This window comes from Melospiza georgiana, chromosome 5 (assembly GCF_028018845.1).
Source record: "Melospiza georgiana isolate bMelGeo1 chromosome 5, bMelGeo1.pri, whole genome shotgun sequence".
NCBI lineage: Eukaryota > Metazoa > Chordata > Aves > Passeriformes > Passerellidae > Melospiza > Melospiza georgiana.
Window position 1 is genome coordinate 42,768,797 of NC_080434.1, and position 22,470 is coordinate 42,791,266.

At 42.7% G+C, this 22,470-nt stretch overlaps 1 protein-coding gene across 3 annotated transcripts in view; it reads left to right on the top strand.

Annotated features, from left to right (window-relative positions):
• Positions 1-12,750: 12,750 nt before the first annotated feature.
• The window catches only part of UGT8 (UDP glycosyltransferase 8), a 34,659-nt gene continuing 24,939 nt past the window's right edge, over positions 12,751-22,470 (top strand). The window contains exons 1-2 of one of the 3 annotated variants that reach the window (XM_058024177.1): positions 14,816-14,857; positions 15,023-15,077. The gene's annotated coding sequence lies outside the window, so the exon portion shown is untranslated. Of the gene's footprint in view, positions 12,893-14,803; positions 14,858-15,022; positions 15,078-22,470 lie in introns of those variants that run through there. The other 2 variants (XM_058024176.1, XM_058024178.1) reach the window with 2 other exon arrangements.

The following is a 22,470-nucleotide window of genomic DNA, read 5'->3' on the forward strand; positions in this document are numbered from 1 at the left end:
TACCAGCACAATACCAGTAGAGGTCCTTGGTTTTCAGGGCTAACCTGCACTGCTCCAGGCCCTAGATGTTCTCATACTTGACCAGGTAAATATAACCTGTATATAAGGAAGTCCCCAAGCATGAACTGTAACTTCCCATCTCATACAGTTGGTATCTAAATCAATACCTTTTCTCACACATAACTTGACACTGCATCATTCCATGACCCTTTCATTAATGTCAATTGAATCCCACCATATCTCCCAGCTTTCAGCATGCATTTCTTTCTCGTTGTGTCACTATTTACAAAACGCTTTATCTACCAGGATGTTGCAATTTTGGAATAGGAGCCAGTAACTTTTATTTTGGCAAGCTTCACATGCTTCAATTTCATTTACCTCAGCAACCTTTTAGGACTGAAGCATTTCCACAATTTGCCCACTGTCCTTGCTGTTCCAGTCTGTAGACTTTCTCCTCCTGTGTTTCCTTCTGGGCATATACTGTCACAATATGGAGTAAAACAGGATGTAATTTATGTTGCTAATGCCATGCATTAAGTGGTGGTACTGCTATGTACCGCAGACACAAAAAATTAGTTCTGTTTCACCTTCATTATCAGTCTGTAGTCATTCCCTCTATAGTCAAAACAGCTGGTCACTCTTGCTTATTAAGTGTATCTTTGAAGCTAAGCTGCCTGTTTAAAAACCATCTCAGCTCTGTTGTAACCAGGAGCTTCATAGGGAACTCTAACTCTGACAAGCAGCTTGTTTCCTTTCATTTCTAATGGTGGATTTTACCACAAACCTCATATCAATTCGTTGAAAACTGAATGAAGTTAGGCTGAAAATATTTCTAGAATCAAAAACATTAAAGGCATTTTCATCTTGGTAGTTATAGGTCATTTTCATGGGCCAAAAAACACAGGACTTCAAATCCCTTTCTATTTAAAGATGCTCAAATTCAGATTTTGCTCTCCAAATGCTCAAACAAACAGGCTGTACCACCCTACAGGGCAAGTCTTTTATGATGGATCTGTAAAGATGCCACCCTTACATATTCACATATTTACTGGGTATCAGTAAACACTTTTTCCTTGATACTTTTAAGGAAATTCAAAGATGCCTCTGCTGCTCTATATTGGGACACTAAAAAGGGCAGGTAGTGTTAATCTGGGAGGGAAAAATAAATTTTCTAAGAGATTTTCCCATTATTAGTCACAAAGTGTTTAATCCATGCAAGACAGCAAGGTGTGACACCATCTGCCCATCACTGTGGTTGTCAATGGTAATGAAATTTAGCTGTTCATGAACATTTCTTCTGTTTTCTAGAATGAAATATGAATAATTTTACAGCGCTGCATGTATTTGTGTTTTGTTCACTGACCAGAACAAATAAGTTATTGGCACAATGATGTCCATCCGGTTAAACCCAGGCTGTCGTATGGACACAACACAGCAACTACTGCCAGCCCTGTCACCAACACATGCAAGTCATTTCACAAATTCTTTGATGACTTGTCCTGACTTCTCAATGGATTCTTCACACTGTTGTATTCACTGACTTCTCACTCAGATTCTCCATGATTTACCGCTCCTTCCGTTCCTCAATTTCCAGCTCCTGGTCACTTGCATACCTGTATCCCATGGCGTTGCCTGCTCTGCAATGGGTGGCAAAAGCTGTCTCTGTCTCTCTGCAGCTGCCTTCCTTGTCCTTGTTTCACACCCTGCTTAAGTGTGCACTCCTTGTTCCTTCAATGCCATCCTTCTTGCTGCAGGGAGGGCAATATCCTCCTTACTACCTGGCTGGATCCAAAATATGCATAAACCCCTGGGGGAAAACCCCAAACAGTTGGAAGAACAGCAGCTCTCCTCCACCTACCCCTCCTGCAGACTCATGTCTGCCCCTAGAGCAGACCACAGTGCAGTACCACCTGTTTCTCTAATACAGCAACCATCTCTTTTACTTATCATTGATCACTTCTTGGAGATCAATCCATTTGATTTAAGCCCCTGTCAAAAAAGTTTTTTAAAAGGCACCATAAAGGTGGGAGGATGCAGCCAAATTTTTCCAAAAGTGAACTAGGCTGGTAGACAATCTGGAGAAATGTGCTTGAGCTTTATTTTTAGCAAAGGCAAAACAAGAGACAGATTTACCCCAGAAAGAAGCTACATAACCTATTCCTTAAGGAGCTTGTACCACTAGATGGTGCTTTCTAGAGAACCAAACAAATCAAGTCAAAGCAGCAGACAAGCTCAACACTCCAGAATGGAGAGAAAAAAGCACAGCAAATCAAATTACAAACATTGCCTTGTGGTATTAAACTTGTGTTCTAGGTCAGGCTGTGGTTCCCTGGCAGAGAAAGGGAGCCTGAACACACCCTGCCATCACAACAGGGACATGACGAGCAATGACATAGTAATAAACATTCCGAGCTCCCAATTGCTTCCAGCAGAGGATACCAGGGCATGGAGAGAAGAAAATAGACTGGAGCACCCTCTGGGCAAGCAGATGTCCTTTTCAGAAAAGAGATGAATTACACTCAAAGTGACCTGAAGCCGTCTCACTTACCACCTGTCACAGTCCCTCCAAGTGTAAGACTGGATCACTGGGCTCAGCGGTCTGAGAAAAAAAAAGGAAAAAAGTTGGTGTTTGTCCTTAAGGCTAGGCATGAATTGAGAACTTTTCTGATTATTTCCACCATTCAGAAGCTCATTAAACCATAAGAAAAGCTTGGCAACTGCCTTGTTAATTGTGTTTTAAAACACATGTAACATTGCTGTACAGATACACAGCTCAGCCAGCTGGAAGCTTCAAGAGGTTTTGTTTTGCCTCATGCTTCAATCAGGTAATGAATAGAACATGGCATAGAACAAATATATACATTTTAATTTCAGCCTTTGCACTGTTTTATTGTTTGTTTAAGCCAGCCCAACTGAGACTCCTTGCACTATACGCCCCTGGTTGCATTCCATTGGAAACAAAGGCATATTTGAGGGAAGTACCTCTCACAAAGAGGTATTGATGAACCAGAAATCAGAGTCTGGACAAATAACCATTTTTCTATAAACACAGCTCTATTGTTTCAGCTGTTCTTCTCTGAGGGAATAAATATTTCATTATTCAAAGCAGTGGCTGAAAAAGAAGAACTCCTCCCCCTTCAACCAATAATCTTCCCCTCTACACTCTAGGAAAACCAAACTCCATGATATCCATGATGCTCCTCTTGCAATATTTGTACTCATTTTTTCGCTCTTAACTTGCCCACAGGCATTACTGTGATATTAAAAAGAGAAAGTCTGAGCCAATTAAGGCAGTAGTGTCTGCAATCCCTTGTCCACCACAATTCCAACTTGCTCTTTGCATCTGCACCACCTACATTTAACTCTTGGTTTTGCTATTACAAATGCCTTCATTTTCATTAATTCTATTTTTTTTGGCTGTACTCCATCTGTCAAACTGCCACTTCTGCAATGAGTTCCTTCCCAAGTGTGCTCTCAGCCATCTCACAGATACAAAATCAAAGGGAGGAACCGGTTCTGTCTTCCCTCCAGCCCTAGCAGACTCCAAGATCTAATCCCAATCAGGAACACTTTCTTTTTGGGAATCACTGTTTCTGATCCACACAAACCCCACAGCACCAGAGTTACAAAACAAGCCAAGATTTCAGTAGGTGTAGAGGGATATCTCCATACTCTCACACAAAATCCCCACTCTGGCAAGACTGAAAAAATGCAGGTGAATAAATTCTTTAGTGTCCTATATCTCAAGAGAGCTGAGATGAGAACTCATTACCATCCTCAGCTGTCCAGTGGAGTTGGGTAAAGGAACAGCAAGGCTTTTTGGGAAGTGCTTAGGGATAGCATGAAAGGCAGTGGACACAAAGGCCAAGAAGAGCTGCCTAGATAATTGAAAAAACCAACATAGTTGTCAAACACCAAAAGAGGTTGCCCAGATAGGCTGTGGAACCCTGATTCTCCAGTGTTCCAGACTGAGCAGAGCAGGCCCTAAGCACTCAAAACTAATATGATCAATTCCTGCCAGGGGTGGGACTAGACCTCCAGACAACTTCCACCCTGGATCATTTTAGGATTCCTATGCTCAAGGATAGCTGTATCTCCAAAACTGCGCTCCCAAATTTCTACAAGGGCAACATGAAGCAGCAGACTTCTACAGAAGGAAGATGAATTAAGGCTCCCAAATATTCAACTCTACATATGACAGTTCTGTAATGGATTTTAGCACATCGCTCCATTCACAGCACACAAAATCAAAAATCTAGGTCTCAGTTAAAAATCACATATAGAAAATATCTAAACTCTCCCTCAACCACAACAAAAGGAGAAAATTACATTAACTGCAAATTGATCAAGATTTACCATGCATTGTCAATAAAAGAATCAACCTTCAAAACTGTTGGTAAAACAAGAGTGTAAGGAGAGAGGTTAATTGGGAAATGGCAGATTTTTACTTCCCCAAACATACACTTGGATCAGCTGCAGTTCAGTCACTACAGTTAGAGTAACAGGAAAATGGGACAAAAGGGAAGAGTAACAGTTCACTGCTCCAAACATATGCAAAAGCTCATGCTTTTGCATATGTTGAACACACTCTCGATATGAAATAGGATCCAGGTTCTCTTAGCAAACCCTTCAATGCATTATTTAATGTTCCTACGAGGGCATTAACATGGATGCACTCAGCAAGAGACAATAGCATCAATTAAATCACTGAGGGCTGAGTAAAGGACAAGGTCCTGCCGAGGAAGACCATTGATACAGGAGACAAATAGAAGAAGCACATCAAAGATCACTGATATGAGGAGACAAACACAGGAAACACATCATTATGTGATGGTATCAGCCCCAGGCTGCAGGGAGATGGAAGAGCTCTGTACTGGGACACAGCATGTGCTCTGCCCCACATCACAAGCTGGGCCAACATATCTGTCTGCAATTACATTTTTCCTAGCCAATTTTGGTGTACCTGGCACATCAGAAGCACAGATGGGGTTACACAGATACCCACAGATACAAGACACAAGCTAGTTAGCTCCATTTTCACACAACTATATGAGAAGGTAGTAATGAAAAAATAAAGCAACAAAAATAAACAGTGGATTTAACAGAAGGCAAATTTCCCTGCCAAGAGAAAAGTTTGCTAGAAAATAAAAGCAGACAAAAGGTTTATTTAAAAAGGAGAGAACAGATTTTCAGTGATAAAAAATATTAGTTTCCTTTTTCTGCAGTTGTTTAAAACTGACTTCCTAGAGTTGGTATAAATCATGTTGCTGATATTCTGTACAAACTTGCTACTTGCTTAAAGATATTTCCCCTGTTCTATTTAACACTTATTGTTATTAGAATGCAGCCTTTAACATTACATTATTCAGAATTACATCAAAATTGTTAAATGTGCTAAAAGTCCAAAAGTCAATACATAAACTCATTAAGAACTTGGACAAATATACATATGATGACTCATTTGAGACCTTTGACTTGAAAGAAACTAGTATGTCACCAGGGGTACGACATGGCACACCAATAGATTTCTAATATCTACATATGTAATTAGAAATTTCAGCTTGTTGGAGCACTAATTTGTTAAGGCTATTCTTTTCCCTAGTTTTGGGAGGAATAGAAATGGGTTCCTGACATTCTTAGAAATGTCTTTCCCATCCTTCTCTTGATATTTAGCCCATCTTCTAAATAAAAGGGAAGAAGAAAGGCTACACTGGGAACTAAATTAACAAGAGCAGTTTTGAGAGAAAATGACTTTCAATTTGTTCTCTCTTCCCCAAAGCCGATCGCCTGCCCTAAATGATTCATTCTGCACTTCAGGCCTCCAAGCTCTCTGGGTGCCTTAAGCACAAGGGCAGCATGAATTAATTGAAACCAACCAAAAAGGAAAAACTTGACATTGTAGGAAATGGTACTGGACATACTCCTTAAAAACAGATAAACCAGTAAGAAATGGTAAAGCCACAAAAGGGACAATGTAAAATGACCCAGGTATTTAGGTACTGTAAAAGGTGTAGCTATGAAAACAAGACAACTTCAGCTGCAAAAGGCTGTGATCTCTTAGACTTTGATGGTGGAATTGCACAGAAGGGATACATTTCTTAGGGCTGAGCAGAAGGGACACCTAAGTGAAAAAGGCTTCTGCAGCATTCAGAAAACAGCTTGTCAGAACATTTTTATTACTAGGGCTACTTAAAATGCACAGAAGAAGGAAAACAATTTGTAAGGCAGACAGAAATGCATAAAGATGAAAGTCTTACTGTAAAGATCAAATATAAAACCAGAAGATGTTCCTGGGAAGCCTGCTTCTCCACCTGAAGCAAAGAGGTCCTCTGATATTGGGTGCAATGGTTTCAGTATGACAGTCTCAGTATCATAATGCTTGCAAAACAAAACACAGACACGCAGGCGAGGAACTAGTTTGGAAGATCTGGCAGGAGGATGTGGTGGTGGCTACCCAAACATTGGGAAACAACTTCTTGGCATGTGGTAGGTACATGGAGTGACTTTGGCATGCTTCCCCATCACCCCCAACAGCAGAGCTACAAACAAGATGAACCAGCACTGCTGCTGAGGGCCCACAGCTGTGCCATGAGTTCCATATCCCAAGTTCCCAACTTCCCAAAGCACTGTAGAGCTGAGACATGCTTGTGGCAGCTGCAATGCCATATTCTCTCCCCTCTCTCCAGACTCACATCAGGGGCCATACTTGATCCCCATAGCAGACTGCATTCACCAGACTTGGGTTGTTCTGCTTCTTACCCATTGCTGGAAGTCACTGTCCCCAACCCCTCCCAGCTTTATATCCAAGTGTATTTACATCAGTCACCTGGCACTGGAGCTTAAACTCAGGACCTCTGCCGTGCTCCCAAACATCCCAAAAAGAAGGCTGGAGAGCCCTGTTCCAGTTCTTAATCTCTCACTTCTAAATATCTGATCAGCAATTCAGGACTGAAAGGGACCTCCTGGGCTGGGACTATTAATCACATAGAACCCAGCCCTACAATGGCTTTCACAGAGCCATCAAATTGATCTTAAAATCAGAGAAGATTTCCAACAAAGAAACTGGTAGAACAGGTTAGGGTCATAATTAGTTTACCAAGTAGAACTTAGCACTGCTTGAGGAGACAGAACACATCCAATGAAGGAAGGACATGATGTCTTTTCAGCAGGCATTTAATACTGTTTAACAAGTATTTTCATACTGCTGCTTAGTGTCACCTTTGACTAAAAAGGCTCCAAAATGCCAAGGCCAGTAGGGCTTGAAAACAGGAGGAGGAAAAGGAAAAGAGAAGGAAAAAGAGAAAAGGAGCCAATTGCATAAGACACAAAGGAAATGCAGAACTTATTTTGAAGAGTTTCACAACTATCTTTTGTCAAGCCTTTACCGTGCTATAGCCGAGGCTGTGAAGACTGTCCTACAATAATTTATGAATCAGAAAGCCAAACATGCACACACCATGCCACACCCCTATCACCTGTGTCACTGTGGGATTACCAAGCAGATCTCAGTTCATTTAACTATTCCCCTGAAGCCATTTTGAGGTGCCACCCTCTCACTCTGTCCCTTACTGCCCAGATGGGCTAAGGAGAGCAAACAAGATGCACAGAGCTTTGGCATTTGGTGTTTTGTTAATAGGTGCGGCAAGAGCCCTTTTATCAATGAGAAATGGTTCACGAGCCAAATACAATACACTACTGCTGGAGCAATACATTTGTTTGCTTTACTGCTCTTTTTATTCCTTTCAGTCAAACAGCAACACCTTTCAGTAGAGTATCCAGGCACTATTAATTATTTTACTTATTATACACAAACTAACCTTTTCTGCTTACACAGGAAAGATACACAAACTATAGCTCATTATCATGGATAATTTAAGTCAGAACCACAGATGCAAAACTAAGCAGTGCTTCCTGAAGCCACTCACAGGGAGGTGTAGAAACAGAAACAAGCATCTTGTTGGATTGGCTCACTTCTCTGCAGTCAGGTTTTAAATGCAGTACTTGCTCAAAGATATACATAATGTCAGTAGGGGCTGAAAAGCCTCTTGCAAAGCTAGGCATAAAATTAGTATTGGCTCCACGCTCAGGTATTTCAGCAACTTTTTTGCCTTGTGAAATAAGACTATTGCAGTAGCCTTTTGTAATTACTTCTTCCTCTCTAATGAACTAATTAGAACAAGCAACCTCCACCAGGTAACAGACTTGGAACACATTTTGGTATCTTAAGCTGAAAAAAGACTACCTCCCATACCTACTTCATGTTGTTTTCCTCTAATTTAAAGAGATGAAGTCCTAGTGCCTCTTTGAAGGATGACGAAGAAAGCTCATCATGATGTTATTTGCTGAGATAGAAACCTGTAAAAGAGCAAACTACATGTGCAAACATTTCTAACAGCAACTAAGAGAACACTGTTCTCACATGCAGGGTTTTTACACACTTAATCACTAATTTTATGAAATTGAATTTAAAACAGCTTTCACCAAAGCATGAACAGAAACATTAATATTTCTATTTCCACATTCCTTTTTAAAAGCACACTGAGGAATATGCTACCACACAATTCAAGAAGTGACTAAGCAATTGGGGAGAAACAGTATTGAAACACAGGACTGAAACAGGGAGTGGTACAGGTTTTGAACCTCCTTCACTAAACCACCATTAAGCATAGGAACAAAACCAAGTGAACAAAAAGTCACAAGAACACCTGACATAAATAGATTTATTCAACTAAGAAGCACCTACCCCATACCTAATACTTCCTGCCTACTTTTGTTTCAGGAGTACCTAGAACTTGAAAGGGTTCTGGGATAAACACAGTCTAAGTTTCCAGAAGCAACTTTTGTAAAAACATGTTATTGCCACTTACTAACAGGAAAGCCACCTAAAGGATCTTTCCATTTTCTGGCTATATTTGCACATTTAAAAAAAGTCCTCTGCTTAAAGCAGAAAAAAAATACAAAATAATAACTTTTTGAGAGTATCTACTCCTTGGACTATGGATCTCAACACAAGAACTTCTCTGAGGATTAATAAAGTTCTGGCAAGCCACTAATCAGCTTCTAACAGTGGCAAAAGAAGACGATCTCTATAAACAGCACAACCCCTTCTGCTAACCCACTCCCTCGCTACTCACTCACAATGCTCAAATATTGCATTTGTACCACCACAGGGTCAAAGGCAACCTCCAGAGCTGAAAGAGAGCACCCTCAGCCACAAACTGCTCACCCCACAACAAACCCTGCTCACCCAGCCCGCCTTTTTAACTTCTTGGGGTAATCAAGGAAATCAAGGTCAGCTGCTTGTCATTAAAATCTTCCTGTCCTCTCCTCTCCAACCTGCTTTGGTGCTCACTGCCCTGTTCTTGAATCACAGCTTCTAGTGAAAAGCAGCGGTGTAGCTGTCATCTCTACCCCCTTCATGCTTTTGCAGATCTTGACTAAATCCCCTCTCAGCTATTCCCTTTCCACACAGAAGAGTTCCACCTTCTTTAGTCTTTCCTCAAAGGAGAGATGCTTGATCTGCTCAAATGCTTGAAGTGCCCCTCCCTGTGCCTTCTCTAACCACAGAACATGCCTTGCAACAAGGCAGAGCAAAGTGGGATTTTATTGTTTTAACATTTTTCAACATTAAAGCCTCCTGGCCCCATGGTCAACAAACCTGCTCAGAAACTTACTGCCAAGCAAGGAATAAACAAGCATGAGGTCTCACCTAAATTTGTCCATAAAGGATTCTTTCTTCCTTTGTTAAAATGTTTGCCCCAGGAAATAGAACGTTGTGCTTTGTAATTACACGGGCTGCACTGAAAGAACAACTGCAGGTGCATCACAGATTTCTCACCGAGGAGAAAAGCTGTCTGCTGCTACCCAAACGGCATCGGCCAAGTAGAAATTACCATTTCACACCTCCACGAGCCACAGAGCACGGGGTGGTCGCTTTAGCTCTCTGTTGGGAGCCGCCGTTTACAGCTGTAGCACACAGTTAAGGGCTCACCCTTTGTGAGATTTAACCTCCGGCAGAATTAACTCGTGTGTTAGTGCCACTTGTGGCAGACAATAAGGCCAACACTTGCCTACTGCAAAGGCAGACTCATTTTGTACATTTTTCCCACTTTGGTGGGGATCTGTGAGCAGGTTCCAAAGACCTGACAGGCAGACCCAGAAGTGCTGGTTGTCTGGTAACACTGCAGTTCAATTGACTACTATACATTTCAGATGATCAGTTCCTTCTGGCATATTGGGAAGGCTAAAGAACTACAAGCCCTATTTAAATAAATAAATAGGCTGCTTGTGGTTTTGGCTGTTTGTGACTGCATACCAAGTAGGCAGCAAAGGCAGCTAACACTGCCTTGGGATCTGAGTTACAAGGAAGGTGATGGTTGTACTTTGCTCTGTAAAAAAGGTGTGTGCATGTATAGCCAAAACAATCAAGGCTGAGGACAAAACACTTGAAGAACGCCATGTGAATCATCATGATCCAGCAATCTACTGGAGAAATTCCTTCCTCTTTGGCCAGACCTGTGCAAATCAGCAGAAAGGCACGAGGGACATAATCTTCAGTATACCCTACACATATTGTCCAGTTCAATGAACTGGATTTGCAGAATCACAGATCTGGAATTAACAGTGTAGCATTTCTTGATTCTTATGAGCATGATAAAAACTTCACCAGGACAAAAACATGACAGGGAGCCATTGTCTTCCTCCAACACAAGTTCTAACCTCATTCTCTTGGATGAAGGCACTCTACAACCTCAGAGAAATATGTCACATCAAGAGGCATTTCTTGCTCCTCAGTGAGTAAAAATAACTTTGATGACATCACTGTCCAAATTAAAAGCAAATTAATTAAATTCCTCCCTTGAAATATAATATGAAGGTGTCCCTTTGGACAACAATTGAAGGTTCTTCAAAAATGCTTTGAAGTGTTTATTAACTCTGTAAAACTTTAACAAAAATTAAGAATGCTTCATATTTATAGCATTTTGTGATTTTATTTTTTTTTTTATTTGAATCTGATTTCTGTATCACAATTTCAGATTTCAAGACTCCAAAACTTTTGCAACACAGAATTTCTTTGACAGGGTCTGGAACATACTGGAGAGTGAAAAAATCCCTGTTTCAGTATTTTGCTGGATGCCTTATACACCTTAGAGTTATAATAATCATACCTTAGCTAATAATGAATGCCTCATATTTACTTTGAAAGAAATACAAAATTATACACATATCTGGAGTTGGAAATAAAATCAATTTGGCAATAACAGGCAGAGACAGGACACTATGATGTACATGATGGAAACTCAAGGCAAGTTGCCATTAGAAGGCAAGGAAAGATGTCATTACAATAAGTGTAGGATGTTATGAGAAAATCATTAGCTCTTGAACACTTTAATTTTTGGTAAAACATTGTGTCTGACCTATTCTCATCTGCTCAAGACAGGAAACTGGGAAGGCAGAACAATGACAAAATCAACCAAGTCTGATGTACTGACAGAAGAGTGGGTAGGAAATAATACAAAAGATTTTAGAAGTAACATTCACTCCTGAGAATTAAATAGCACTCAGTAATTAAATTCAGTATGCTACCAGCACTGTGAGACATCTTCAGTACAATATTCCATGAAGAAACCTTTAATTTTTTAGCAAAGTCTGGTAAATAATTGTAATAGAATTCCCCAGGTACCTGCACCAATTGCCACTTTTAGAGATTTGAGAAACTTTAATGATTTGTTCCATGTGTAAGAAACAGAATAGCTCTTAAAGAGCTGTATAACGAACATAGAGGAAAACTATAGGCCCCAAATAAATTGGATTAATTTGAATGAAAGTTGAGTTTCATTTTCTTTTGTGAGCCATCTTGACTAAAATGGAAATCAATGTAAAGCTTATGCTCATTTTTCTTATCATGCTGTTTCATTAACCTATCATTCCAATTTCATTAACTTTTTTGTTTTGTCTGATGAAACTTAAACCTTCACTTTTATTAAAGGAGTAACCTGATCTGTCAAATCAGGAAGACAATCTGACACTTCTTGTCCTTTAAAGCTCATTGCAAAAACTGCAGTGAACGTGAAAGTGAAAAGAAACAGGGAAAGTTTGGACTTTGGAGTGTGTGAGAGGTGAGGGGCAAATCTTGTTGTTTTTTAAGAGCTTTACTGTCTGTCAGCTATGCGATAACAGCTTTATTATATTTTGACATATCATTATTAGACAACGAACAAATAACACGGGAGAAAACCCCAAATCCGCATCCACCCAAACCACACAGACGTGAAACCAACTGGGTAGTTAATGCTTGTATTTAAAGACGGTCGGGGAAGCGAAATCGCGATAACAACGTTAAGTTGGTGCTTAGTTGGCTGAATAGTTGAACGCGGCTTGGAGCATCCTGGTCCGGCAGAAAGTATCTCTGCCCCCGGCGAAGGGCAGGATCTGGAGAGCAGCCGCGCTGGGGCCGATTGGTGGGGGCGGTCCCGGTCCCGCCCGCCAGAGGCGGGCCCAGGGGAGCTGCCCTGTGCCGGGAGCTGCCCGCCGTCCCGGCAGCGGGGCAGTGCATGGGGCGGGAGGGCAGTCGAGCCTTTCCCCGGACGCGGGGGCGAGCGGCAGCGCCGGTGCATGCGGTGGGGCGGAGCGGGGGCAGCCCGGAGTGATGCGAAGTTGAGGGAGGACGGAGCGAGGGAGCCTCCTCTGCTCGCAGGGCAGCCCAGCCCCGCAGCAGGTGCAGCAGAGCCCGGGCGGAGGCACCGGCGGGCCCGGCGCTCTCGGCGCCGCAGCAGCGCCGCAGCCCGGGCCGGGCGGACCCGGCTGAAGGACAAGAGCCCCGAGCGGAGCTGCGCTCGTCGGCCCCTTACCAGAGGCAGCGACGCGGAGGAGCGGCCCTGAAGGGAGAGCGGTGAGGGGCCTCGGCGGTACCGAGGGGGCCCAGGGGTCCCGGCTGCGGTGCGGAGCGGAGCGGAGGGTCCGGGTGGGGAGGTGGAGAGGCAATGTCGTTCTACCTCGCTGCTTGTCCTAGTCTACCTTCGCCCTCTTGCCTTCCCGCAAGGGGAAGGGTGCCTGCGGTGGAGGGTCTGGTGTAGCGGGAGGAGGGAAAGCCATTTAAGGGGATGGGGTGGGTGAGAGTCGAGGGGCTGAGCGAAAGAGCTGTGGAAGGGGGAGGAGGGCTCAGGGGAAGAGCCGTGGAAGTCGGGGTGAGAAGTGGGGAGCTGAGGTGAGAGCCGTGCCGTGGGGTGAGAGCTGAGAGAAGGAGGCGCAGGGGAGCAGCGTCGATGCGGTGCCTCCGAGCGAGGGGACGGTGTGACCTGAGGAGGGAGCTGAAGGGGTGAGGGGGAGCGCCATGTCCTGAGGGGCGCCAGAAGGACGCGTCCCTTCCCGCCCTTTTCGTGAGGGGCGCTCGGGCGGGGACACGAGAGGGGCCCGGGGGCGGCGCGCAGCTACCTGTGCGGCGCGGCAGGCGGGCGCTCATCAGCCGGGCTCTGGCGTGGTCCTCGTCCGGCGCCGCAGCGGCGAGTGCGGGGAAGCCTGGCAGGTGCTGCCGCTGCTCCTTGAGGGAGTTGGAGCGCCGTGAGGGAAGAGGGAGCCGGGGTGGGGGGCTGAGGGGGCGCCCGCCTGCCCGGGGGTCCCTCAGCGGCGGCTCCGCAGCCCTGAGGGGAGGCGCGCGCGAGGGGCTCGGCGCGCGCGGGGTGCTGAGGGCGGGAGCGGGGCAGGGGGGACGCGGGCAGGCGCCGCTTTTCGGACGCCGAATTCTGGCCGGTCTCGGCGGGTCCCCGTTTATTACTTGGTGTCGCCGTGAGGGGCTGTCGCCGACAGCGGCCCCGCGGTGGTGTCAGCGCGGGCAGCACCGTGCAGAGCCCCCCCCCCCCTCCCTTGTTGGGTTGCCACCCGGCTTGGGGATGCGGTGTGAGGGACAGTGGGGACCTGGGATGGCTCCCAGAGTGCCTGGGGTGCAGTGCCCTCGCTGGATATTCCCTCAGTTTCCATCCCAGCCGCCTCTGAAGGAACAGCGTTGCGTAATTGCTGCTGCGCCTCCCGGCTGGGCTCAGAAAGGAGGAAAACGGTGAAGCGTGAACTTTTTGGGCGACACATCGCTGAAGTTGTGGTATTTAAGCGGGTATCGAGTGGCATCTTGTCTCTTATTCTCTAAATAACCTACTCGTTTGAGCCCTGGCTGTGGAACAACAGGGAATTTTTGGAAATTGCGCAGCCCGTTTTGCGTGCTGTTCAGAGTTCCCTGGGGATGGACAGCAGGGAGCAACTCTAGTAGTAGGCATCCTTGAAGGTCTTCTCCTCCAACGCAAACACCTTTAAATAAATGGGATTTTATGTCTTTTTCGTGTTATGGCCAAATTACTTAGTTTTGGGAATAATTCACGTGATATTACTTATTTCCAGACTTTTATGCCAACATTTTCTTAGTTAGTGTTTCCAGTCTGAAGCTGCCTGCTTTTCCAAGCAATTATCACACAAGGTCACTTAGATTTTTAGCTGAGCTAGTTTTAAAGCACTGACACTACCTAGTGTGCAATTAACCTTTGCTTCACATTTCCTTGTTTTTGTTCGCTTGTTTCAGTCATTGATCCAGGCCGAACACTGGATACTGCAGTAACTTTTCTTTTCCAAAAGACCAACCAGTTTGTGCTGGAGTCTTGTGCTCAGAGACAGCTTTCATGCTGTTGTGAAAATATTTCAGCTGAAGTACAGGGAAATGATTATTTAGCACAAAATACTTGTGACTTATTTTTCCTTTTTCTTTTTTTTTTTTTTTTTTTGGTCTGTATTTCCTGTTAACAGAAGCTGTTTATGGAACCTGAGCAAAGAAAATATTTGTTTGGTGATGTGTCTTAAATATTGAGACTCAGAGGTGAGAATCATGTCAGTGTTTTATAAACAGTAGATTTTATTTTCTTAGGATGCTTCTAAACAGTTGGGTTGCTCTAAAGCAGCATTTGGGTGGAGAAACCCATGAGATTAACCAGGGCTGGAGGAGAGGACATCTGAAATGATCTTGCATCCTTCTTCTGTGCAGGGTGATGTCACCTGAGCTCTGAGTCCTCTCCTTGCCGGTGTGAGTGACTTGCTGAGTAAGTGCTAATGGAGCAGTGGGCTGGTTTTGGGCGATGGAGCCGTGGCAATTGCAGCTGGGTGCGTGGCTGCTGTGCCTCGCTGGCATGGCTTTGTGTGGGGGGCCTTCCCTGCCCCTGCTGAGACATGCACAGAGGACATGATTTGCTGGAATACTCTTCTTACGACTTGAAGAGTGTTCTGAGCTAATTAAAAAAGTAACAGCCTCTGTCCTGACTTGGTTATTTTCTAATTGATGCTCTTGACCATGAGATACATTAGTTTTGACTTAAACTGCTGAGCGTTTGTTGCCCTTGCCTACCTTTCCTGCTGTTTTCCACTTGGGCTCTTTAAAGTCCTTTTTGTCCACATTGCTCTTTCTGAAGGTTTCTCCCTTCAGAACAGTACAAGAATTTACCTTGGTTTGTTCCTTATTGGTCAAATCTCTTGCCTTTTACTCACCAGAGAAATCCTACTGCAGTATTAAAGCCTATTGGGTTGTTTGTGGTGAGATCAAATTCATGAGATGATTAGCAAATGAATTAACTTTTTTCCTCCAGCTCTAGACTTTCAACAAATATTTTTATTTCTTTTTGATTATTACAAAGTCATATTTGTGAAGGGAACAGAAGTGTGTTTGAGAAATGCTGACACGTGAGAAGCATTTGACATCATTCACCTCCTTTGTTGGTATTTCTAGTCCTCACAAAAATTTCATCATGGATTGACTTCTTATTGTTGTTTCAGAAAGTATCTTTGGGCTGAAAACTGACTTTCTGATACAGCTCCAAGTGTTTGTGAATAGGTATTGTGGAGGGCTCTTCTCCCTGTTTTTCCAGGAAGTAAAATCCACTGGAAGCATTTAATAGAATTCTCTGTCCTTCCTCCAGGACAGCTTTGCTGGGAGGAAATTTCCAAGACTTGTGACATAAGGTTTCTTGAACCTTTTGATGAATTGTTTTTGATCTTTTATGACACTTGGATGTATGTCTGTTAAAATGCTCAGGGTGTGAGGTCCTGCTATTCTGTGCAAGAAATAAGCGTTTAAATGATTTGTAGCCCAAACTGTGCCTATAAACTGGTTTGTCATGCCCATAACTTTATTTGTATAGGGAAACAAGCATAGCTTTCTTCTTTGCTCTGTGCTGTTCTCTCCTCCTATGAATGATTCAGCTGCACAAAAAATAAGCAACTTAAGACTATTTTCCCTTCTTACTCAGTAACTAAAGAGAGTTAATGGGAAGTCTTGAGTCAGCTTCTGATTCTCAGCTGGAAGTGAGCCTTGATGCCCTGCAGAAACAGCATGCTTTAAAAAAAATGAAATATTAAAGCTGTGTCTTATACTTAGAAGGCGGTAACAGTGTGAGTGTAGAAGTTTGAGGACCTTTCGAGTTTCTTAATTCAAGACTATATTCCATTAGAGAAATTATTTTCACCACCAGTCTGGAAAAAGTTGTTTATTTCTTATAAATAACAATTTATTTCTTATAACTGTTTATTTCTTATTTCTTATAACTGAAGATGGAGTGCATAAGTGTAACCAAAACTTTCAAACATTGATTGTAGATGTCCAGGATTTAATCTAAACTGCATTTAGATTGAGATGCAGTTACATATTTTGTATTTTGTTTTAGGTTTTTTTGGCAGCCCCCATCTGGTTTGAAAGTTATTTGACTTAAGTCAAATGAATAAGGTGCTTTAGTGCCAGGAGTACCAATTCATGAAATTGATGTTTTTAAAAGTATTGAAAAAACTTTGAACAAAAATTAAGTACTGTCTTTAAAAAAAAAAAAATCACAAAAAAGCTAGCACAAAGCAAACAAAGCTAGCACTTCATCTAGTAGCTGCTTCAGATTTGTGAGTGCTAGGGATTTTTAAAATGAGATAGTTATTAGAGATCATAGCTGCTGTTTGCAAGGAACTAGATTTTTTCTTTTTTGTTTGCTTGGGAAGCCACTTGTGCCAATTGATCAAAAGGCAAACACCTGTTCAGCAGTAATTCTTTTTAGCAGCATGGTTTCCTGAGGTGGACCTTGCAGCAGTATCCTTCTCTGGAGTGTTCTGGGGTGCTGCCCCTGGAGAGCTGGCTCTGGCATGGCCCAAAGTCACCACAGCTCGGTTCAAACCTGTGCATCAATGTGCTGTGAATGCCAGCAAAGCTTCACTGAAGGATTGCACCCCTGATGAAGCCTTGCTGGTCCTTAGAAGAAAATTATTTCTGGAAACTGAGCTTTGAGGGGTGTGTGGTGATGGGTGTGGTGATTGGTCCCTGGACACAAAACTGTATCACTTTAATCAAGCTTAAAGTGTCCATGTGAAGCTCTGTCCACACACATTTTGCTTCCCAGCAGCACAAAGTGGAGAATTCCATGTGTATTATTTCAGAAATGTGTCTGGATAGGCCAGTCTAGTGCTTGGGGCATCCATGACTTGTGGGGCTGAAAGGAAATGGGAGCTGTTGCTGTCAGTCTTGTGAGGACTTGTGTGGAAACTTGCCCAAGGACAGTTGATGGTTATCTGGGGTTGTTTTTTTTTTTTTTTTTTTTTTTTTTTTTTTTTTTTTTTTTAAGTTGAGAATCTTGAGAAACAGATCTGAGTGTGTAAAATATAGGAGTGAAGCTGTCATATTTCTTTAACCACTCCTAATAAGTCATTAATTACTGCTCTTTGTGACAGTTTGGTAATTATTTGCTTGTTTATCAATTAGCTTTATTTTTGTGGCAGTACACTTGAGGATTGGAGTATTCCAAATAATTTTGTTGCAGACTATACTTTTATTAGATAAGTCTTGCCTTAAACTCCTTACCAATGAAATAACTACAGATATAGACTATGAAGTTATTTCTGTTTTAAACCCCCATCAGGTATTTATTGTTCTGCAGTGTTCATGTTGAGAAAGGTTTAGTTGCTTTCCAGAAGTGGAGGAATACCTGGCAAGTGCCATTTTGGTGGGTAGGAACAGACATATGCATGTGTAGAACCACTTGGGGTGTACCTGGATGGATTATTGTTCATTTGTTTTGGTTTTACACCCAGGTTATTCTGGGAATTGTGGTCTTGGATATGGGAATCATCTTTGTCTTGACCCTGTGTAATCTTTGGATTTATTTTCTCTTTGCCCTAGTGTTTGTGAATTAACAGATTGTACTGAAGTGTCAGACTGTCTTGGAAAATCTACAAATCTTGTCTTTACATTTTGAATTATACTCTAGATTTTCCTTTCTTGAATTATACTCTAGTCTTACTCAACTACTAGTGCTAGAAATTTGCAGGAAGCTTATGTGTGTTTAAAATTTTTGTACAGCTGCAGAAACATAAAAAGTCCCAACCCTTACTGGAGTGTGTTTTGTTCCTTCTAGAAGATTCCCAAGTTCGTTTCTGTCCACTGTAGCTCTGGTAAGTGATATGGTTTTGCTCTTAAAATCAGAATCTCAGGATTAAACTATACAGGAAAGCTGTTACACTACCCTTTTATCCTTACTCTAGGCCCAGATTCTACCAGGAGATAGTTGAAAGAAGGCACTCAAAATACAAATCTGAAAGCAACACACAACAAGTGAATTTGAAGAAAACCGACCCGTAAATTTCGAAACAGAAGCTGTTAATTAACAGACTGAATAAGCTAAATGTTTTTGGCATGTGTGGTGGTGTTGCAATTATTTTAATGGAGATGAATAAGAGCAAAGCATGATGAAATGCAGTGTTTTTATTTTATTCCAGGTTGTATTTCCCACTGCTGAAACAAACCTGTGATAGTTTCCTTTGTGATTGTGTTTGTGTGGCTTGTTAAAATGTGCTTATTTGCTATAGGATGAAGTCAGAAAAGGAACAAAGAAATTCATTGAGTGCTACTGGGTGTCATGTGATGGTGTGACCAGGGAGAGCTTGTACCAAGCTGAAGCCAGCTGGAGTGAAAAGCAAAGCATCCCCCCAATAATTATTGAAGTTAAGTGAAAATCCCAGTAAAATGGGTTTCAGTTTAAAACTAACGTTGTCTTAGGGCCTGGGGCTTGTTTGTGAGCCAGAATTCATGCTTGGGTGATGGTAGCACATAACTACAGGCACCAAGGAATTAGGCTCACAGCAAAGTGCACTGCAATTCTTCCAGCCCCCTCTTCAGAGGTTCGTTATAGCAAGGGAGATCCAGTCATTAATTCAAGTACTGAAAATCAGAGTGAGGTTTTTTTCTTTTTTCCTTTTTCCATCTCTTTGGCACTTCGTTCATCTGCTCTTTGAGCCTATCTTTTGATGCCAGTGAGAGAGCAAAGACACCATGGGCAGCTTTGACCCTTCAGTGGAGGCATCTTTGTCTCCATCAACTCCTGTGGCACTTATGCCTTGTCCTCTCTGCAGGTAGAAAGTTTCCTTTTATTTTCAGCGCTTAGTCCTGTGGTGAGTTATTCTGTTCCTGGGCTCTTCAGGGCACAGTAGTCACACAGCAGAAACAGGGATGGTAAAAAATGTCTTCACCAGCACTGGTGTCCCCTGGAAATGTGGAATAAGCTCTGTTGATCCCTCCAGCCCTAATGTCACAGGAATATTTCTGGTTCTTTCTAGTCCAAAATGGCTGCAGCAGGTGGAGGAACTTAGGGTTTCGGGTCTGGGTACTTGGAGGGAAGATCTCCAAGGAGCTGAGGAGACTTTGTCAAGGGACTTGGGTGTTGTTGCCAAAACACAGTGAGTGAGTTCCCAGAAGCTGCAAAGGAAGAGGTGCAATTTGTCAGGGAAGGTTCTCCTGTTGTGTTGGTGAAGCTGACAAATCTCTCCCCCAGGAGTGTGTGTCTCACTCACAAGCAGATGGCTCTGGGCTGTGCAGGCAGCAGGTGTCTTTGCAAGGTGCCAGGGCTGGGATAACCATGGGCAGCACGGAGCGGAGCTGTGTCACGGAGAGCGCCAATGCGGAGAAATCTGAGCTGCTGCTGCACCCAGTCAGGCTGCCCTGCTGGAAGGCTCGCTGGTTTTGGAGCAGTGTGCGAGTGCTTGGCTTTGCTAATCCTCACCTTGGAAAGTGTTACAAATTATAGGGATCTTGAAATGCCCTGTTTGGGATGCCCGGTGTAAAACAGGGCAAAAAGGACTGGCTGTTCTTGCTCTATTTGCTTTTATTTGGGTTATTGAAATGATTCAAGAATGTGTTTTGATTTGTTTTGATTACCCTACCTGGTAGGTCTACAGAGGTTAATGTTTCACAGGTTTTAAAATCTTGATGAAACTCAATTCCATGCAGTTAGTTGGGCTGAACTTGGAAAATGGATGCTCGTACAATGCTGACCTTCTGTAAAGTTTATAATTTTTGCTGTGCGTTGTTTGCTCAGTTTTAGTGCGTGGAGTGTTAAGGAATGTAGGTCATGTGGAGTGGAAGATGCCTTGGCCCTGTTGCAACTTAGTTCACCTTATGAAAATATTTAATTAAACTTGAATCCTTTACTCTCAGGGAAATCAGATTTTGACTGATACGGTCACTACTGCAGCATTATGACTCCAAAGCATGTACATTTTAAGGGTCTTGATTAAAAGATCAAATTGTTGCTCTTAATAGATTTGGAAATCCTGAGTAGATTTAGAACAGAACCATTATAAAGATAATATTGGTAAGTATTTAATCTTTTTAGATATGATCAGTGTTTTCAGAAGTTTGGGGCAGTTTTCCCTAACCATGAAGAACCACAGAGCGCTTCTTTCCAAAAGCCAGTGTGAAGTGTTACCAGGAGTGTTATACTTTGGTAACTTGCTCTAAAGTTATTTCAGTAGGACAGAATGCCTTGCATAGGAGTTCTGTTCCCATGTGACTTCTGAAAGATCCATCTACTGGCATGCTTTTTGAAAATGTTATGTATAAACTGTAGAACCTTTATTTTGAAGAACTGCCTCTTCTGCCATGCTACCTGTGAAATGAGGATTTCTAAAATCCTTTTTCTACCATGGTTGAGTACAAAAGCTTAGGTAAAACCCTTCCATGTTTGATAAAACCTGTTGCACATACAGTAAGTGGTTACTAAAAGTGGTTTCATAAATTGCATATCCTTTTGACTCCCTCTTAACAGCTCCTTTGCTGTTTGCATAGCTGACACAGTAAGTCTAACATTGTAATGCCTATAAATCTTCCTCTTTTGTCTGTGGATGAGATTTTCTTGTACTCTTTGAAGTGCTTCAGCCATTGGATAGGAGCTGTTGTTTGGGAGACTCTACAAAGCAAATGCAAAAACCTGCTCTTGTTGATACACGTGTCTTCCTAATTTCTTAATTTATTCATTTAGTTGAAAAAAGGAGCCTGTGGTTGGAAGCCAAATCACACCACTCATCTAAAACATTGCAACACAGAATAGCAATCACAGCATACACTGTGCCTCAGCAATTAGTAACAGGATGTGTGATAGAGAAAATCTAAGGACAGAAATCCAAAGGCTGTACAATGCCTTGTGCCAGAGTCTCTTCCCAGATGATTTCCTGATTTGTTGCTCCCAGGCTCTGCACGTTTCTGCATTTCTGGTGCTTTTTTGCTGCTTTTCAGCATGCAGGTCACTTAGTACCAAGAGCTTCCTAATCTTAAACTGCAGTTTGCTGCCTCAAGTCATCTTGTGCAATGCTGACTGTGATGTTGTAATGCTCCTAAAGGAGTAGGGTATTTCGGATTGCCTGTGGAATATGTACAGCACAGCAAACAGTATTATGGGCTAAGAACATGTTTTACATTTCCCTGCCTAAAGGAATGGTTAGGAGGCAAGGTTTTGCTTGAAGATAATGGTCTTCCTTACTGTTGTCTGTTATGCCATTAATTAAAATCTTCCTGTCTCCACGATAAAATTATATTCTGAGATGTGCTGTCAGACATAATGTGGTCAAGTGTGTTTCCTCACATAGGTACCATTTCTGGGTGCTCAGCAAAAAAAAAATGCTGATGTGGAGTGCTGTTAAATCTTAAAATATTTGGGGGAAATGTGAAAAATCAGACTTGTTGAGGGATGTGCAAAAGGGAAGAGTTTTTGTTTTCTCTGGTCACTCCTTTGGTTTGGAATCAATGTACTTCATGCATATTTGTGTGTATTTGTATTTTGCCTTTATTATCAACTGCGTGTATTTGGCTGGCACAGCTAAGATTTGGGTTGAGTACTGCATTTTTAGCATAGAATCATCCTGTACTCAGGACTAGTGAAACCTTTGCTTTGTCTTGAAGTATTTTATTTGTCTTTCAGCATTATACCTAACTGCAAGTGCCTACTGTTAATCATTCCTGCCTATCTGGGGCTTGATAAAAGGCTTTGCTTACAGGGCCTTTGGTCAGGCAGCCTGGGTTGTAGGGCTTGGCTCTGTGTTTGTGTAAGTGAGGTGTTCACAAGCCTCTGGAGGATGGGTATCATGTTTTACCTGTAAAACTGTTTTTAATAGCAGCTAAAGCAAACAGAACTGCACACA